Source organism: Atta cephalotes, assembly GCF_000143395.1.
Source record: "Atta cephalotes unplaced genomic scaffold scaffold00020, whole genome shotgun sequence".
In the NCBI taxonomy this organism is placed as follows: Eukaryota; Metazoa; Arthropoda; class Insecta; order Hymenoptera; family Formicidae; genus Atta; species Atta cephalotes.
Genome location: NW_012130084.1, coordinates 1,224,424 through 1,229,529, shown reverse-complemented (window position 1 = coordinate 1,229,529; position 5,106 = coordinate 1,224,424).

Sequence of the window (5,106 nt, the reverse complement as noted above, 5' to 3'; positions counted from 1 at the left end):
GAGAGAGAAAAGCAGGAGAGAAACACGCCGGCCGATGTTCACGGCGCAAAGTGGATTCATTATGTGGTGGTCCCGTGGAATCTGCTGCATTTGCATCGCGGTAGCAATCGCGGTCGTACACGAAGACGACATGGACATTAGTCCGCGTCCTCAGATGCCACGGCGCACATTTAATACCGGTAACGGTCCACGAATCGTTGTGTCCGCTGATTGCGAGAGCGCCGACTAGTTGTTTCCGTACTACGAACCTCCTCAGACGATTGATATTCTGCTAATGTTCTATAAGAGAATGTCGCCTATTGCTTTCACGAAATAAAAAGCAAATAAAAGTAATAAATATTAAATATAATGCAAAATAATTTATTAAATAATATTTATATTAGGTTTTTAAAAAATCGCTCAAAATTTTTGTCAAAGCAAAGAGTTTATCGATTTCGTCAAAGAGTTTATTTTGAAAATGGTATACTTAATTGTGAAAAAACACTTTTGACTAATAGGTATATATTTACTATAATAAATATACTTTTCTGTTGAAATCGTTGTTGAAACGATTCGTGTTTTCAAAATTTTAATTAAAAGGTGAATTTGAATCCGATTTAATGTACATTTTTCAGACTCGTTAAATTGTGTTAGACGTAACATATATTTGTGTACAAATTTGAGTACCACAGGTGTTTAATACACCGCTTCGTGAATTTTAAATCGCGGTGTTGCATATTTTAAATCAGATTCGGTTAACCGTAATTGACTTTCCGCGCGATATTAATTTCAGTAATAATTTCGTGGTATTAATTTAATGGCATGTTCAACAATGGCCGATTTCACACGGCTCGAGCGTAAACACCCACCTTCGTCCGGCCGCGCATAACGAGCGGCGTATGCATAGTCCCGATACACATGTAAATCATATAAAAGTATCGAATCTCCGCGGATTACGCGTTAATTTAATCGATCTCATAAACCCGCATTAACACTTAAATATTGCGATCTCAATCAATCATCGCTATAATATCGATTACACTAACTAAATTGTACCATAATAGCATAATATTAATGATGCAGGAAATTGACACCAGATGTATAAAACGATTATCGTATATTATTCTCTAAAGGATTTATATTTAAATTTCTGTTTGTGTTTAGCAATTTAAGCACAGCTTACATGTTTGTTATAAACCATAAGCCTTTATCTGGATAAAGTAGAATGCATATATTAACTTTGAAGCTTTAAGTTTATTTTGAATTTAATCCGTAGAATTCTGATCGAATTTTAGGCAAGGAAAGAAGGTATTGAAGAAAATATAAACTCTAATTATATAGAAAAATGTATGTTAACAGTTAATGAATTTTCTATACTAAATTTTTAAGCCAAAACATTGATCAAACGTTTGTTCTTCTCACATTTGATTGTGATTGATCAAGTTCTTACGGCTTAAGACTTAAAACTTAACTAATAGCTTATTGTAGAAAGCCCAATAAATTTAATTATGATTAAATATCCTAAGCGTCATTTGATTAGATTACACGTGCCTTATTTATATAAGATAAAATTTTTAATTATTCTTATGATAAAATATAATGTAAGTTTATGCTACAAGAAAATATCTTGTAAATACATAATATATAAAAGAGTAATTAATCTATTTTATTGCATATAATGTTATTAATATATCTTTCTGTATAAATTTTAACAGTAACTGTCATTACATCGAGAGAATAGATATTGCAATTAATATTAATTAATACATGCAATTAATACTAATTAATCTAATATATTAATAATCAGATATTATAATAATGAAATAACTATTTACTTCGTCTGTACAGTAGTATCTATCAGCAAATTGTAGAGGTTTTTCGCACTTTTTCCGATCGTTTGCAATTTTATTTAACTTCCTTGTGATTTTTTAAAAGTTCTTTAGACTTGCGGCAACTCTCTGTTATTGCATGCAATTAAGAGTCAGTCTGTGTAAAACGGTGAACTCGAATGGCCGAATTGTAATTGCCATTATTAAGTTTCCGGGAAGCTCGCGGTGCAGCTTTATCGAGGGGCAGCTTCGCGCAGACTGCACAGTTTGCACGCTGTCATTGGCCGAGACGTTGGTCGGGCTCCTCCTCGGCGAGGTGCCGGTAATTAAAGATATTATCAACGGTGCGTGTCGCCCCGATGCACGTGAGAGGCGACTCGTACACACGTGTGCGCACGTACCATGCCGCGTACGTGGCACGTATCCAACGACAACGAGGATGACGACGAAAACGACTGTAGGAAACCATAACGAGTGCATTGCCTTACTGTGAAACACATCCACGAATGATCGCAGTTCGTACCTTATTCAAGAAACAAGTATTCATTACATTGTATGATGTTTATCAGTTTTTTTCGTGTAGCTGTGGAATTCATTACAGACGCCACAACTTTGATAGGAATTAAGTACAGATTAAGATTTAAGTACTGATATGGAAATTAGGAGTAAATATGTTTCCAATTTTTTTTTAAGTGAAATCGAGTTTTTATATCGTACATACATTTTCATATTATATTTAATATTACGTTATATAGTATTGCATATTTTTTATATTATCCTAATTTTTGTTATCAGCTGTGAAAAATGAACTTTGTAAAAATGCAATATGAATTTTTAGATTAAGAGAATAGAAAAATTATATATATATATATATATATATTAGTCGCGCAAATCGATAAGTAGAACATCCATCTATGATCAGACTTTTGGAAATAGAAACAAACGCTTCGCTACAGACAATCTCTACGTATACGTACGTTCAATCTGTTAAGCGTATTAGTATGTACGAACACAATGTACAAATGTAACATAGAATATTATTTATACATGTATCGGATACAGCTCACACATATATATGTATGTGAACACAAAGTACCGGCAGGATATTGAGCCATCATCGCAGATCCGGGAATTGTGCGGGGCGGTCCATAAAACGCGGCTCCGCGTTAGGCTTCTGCCGGAGTAATTTACAATGCTGGACATCGCTGCCGGTTTATTACCAGGTTGTTTATTTTACGGTTGCTATATCTATGTGCGCGTTTCGCGATCTCTCTCTCTCTCTCTCTCTTTCCCTCCCTCCCTTGTCTTTCTTCGACATCTTCAACGACCGATGCATGGTTCATCTCTTCTCCTTCGTTTCTCTCTTACTCTTTTTCCGCGATACATCTATCGGAACGTACTGGACGACGTTGGTCCTTTTGCCATGCTTTCAATGACCCGCAGCAGCCTTCCTGCTGTCTTCCCTCCCCCGCGGCCTTCTCTTCGCCCTTCGCTCTGATCGGATATTGGATGGTTTCTCATCTTCGCTTCGTATAGTTCTACTTGTACTTTACTACGTGGCTACGCGGGGAACGCACTGTACATATAGTTGCAAATTGCGTTCTAGCAACCGCCGTATACGGCGAAACGACCGGCGGGATTATCTCCGAACATTGTTTAGGTGGTTACCCAGCTGTCCGCGGCTGAGCTGTTCGAGGAGAGCATCGGGATCTGCGAGTTGGAAATCGATAAAAGCGCGAAAAAAGTCATAACCGTCGAACCGTAATGACGGTTTTGATGAAACTCACGTTTTGCATGATCGACGAATCATCATCTGAACTGTCAGCGCGATTATCGAGTCTCGGATCGCAATAAAGTCGCAATCAAATCAAACGAAACTTCTTTGGAATGAAGGTAACTCTCTAAGGTGAGCGTGCACCTGTCATTGTACGAGGTCATTCACGAGAGAGCTACCTACATCTATCATCGGTATAGTCACGATCTCCGGTACTTGAAGAACGATATCTGTCGGTTGTTAATTCCTTTAAAATTATTTCCGACTGTTATTTATGGACTTCTTCGCGAAGGAAAGAAAATAAAAAAATAGCTTATCACGTATAGAAATTTGTAAAACTAAACAAAACGATAGGGGATAAAAGTTTATTGTATTATCAATAAATCGCCTTACATAACACGCGAAAAGATGTTATGTGAAAGAACTACTAGCCTCTATGGAGCGGCGCAGTCACGAGTTACAGGAACGGCGGGAACGAAGAGACTTGATTATCTCTGGACGCGCGCATTAATCTCACTAACATAAGATTATCTCGGCACATTGTTACCGGCTGTCCGCGATGAAACTCTTCGAAACGAAGATAAAAACATCGGAATGTTTTACCATAGAGAAGGAAAGTCGATAAAATGAATAAGAAGCCTAATGATTATTAAAATTAAACAGGTGGGATATAAACTTGTTTAACAGAAATAAAATTACATGAGCTTAATAGGAGACTTCATTAAAATTTAGCTCAGAATTCCCAGGAGACCTGTGCAATTCTCCGCGTCGTTCATCGCGATCGCAGAACCTGTCGAGCGATTCTCGTACATGCCTGAAGATCGAGCAGCGAGCTCCCGAAGGGCGGACGTGCACTTGCCGGTCGCATTGCGCGAGGTCATCCAGAAGATAGAGGGGTGAGAGAGAAAGAGAGAGGACTACCTGCATCCGTGCACTGTGCAGTCCGGTGCAGTCACGAGTGGGCCAAGTAAAGCGAAGGGATAGGACGAGAGCGGGAAACGAGGCAGAGATCGACTGGTCGACCATTCCTGTCTACTGTCCGTGTCGGACCGAGAGAACCGCGAGATTATGGCCGCGTGCAACCGCGGAGGAGAGCGACTTACTATCACCGCTTAGGCGCGGTGGGTGTCGGTGCCGGGGCGTGTGAACGCTGTGACATATGCGGTGTGTCGCTTTCTTTAATCGCCTCTGGCCGCGCATTCAAGCTGCTTTATACACATATATTGCTGCATATACCTATTCGCTCCAACTTACCTCGCGACTCGCGAGCTCGTCCATTTACATACACACTTTACGGTGAACGTGTCCAGCTCGAGATGCTCTGGTCTGAGAGATGCACGCTCCTCCATTTACCTTAATGTAAAGGAAAATAATTGTATTCTCATAGTAAGGAGTGAAAACAAAATTCTTAAAGAAAAATATATAAAGTATATAAAGTATAGGTAAATAATTAAGTGTCAGATATTATATTCATAATTATTTATAGGTATAATTATGTATCTCTCTCTCTCTCTCTCTCTCTCT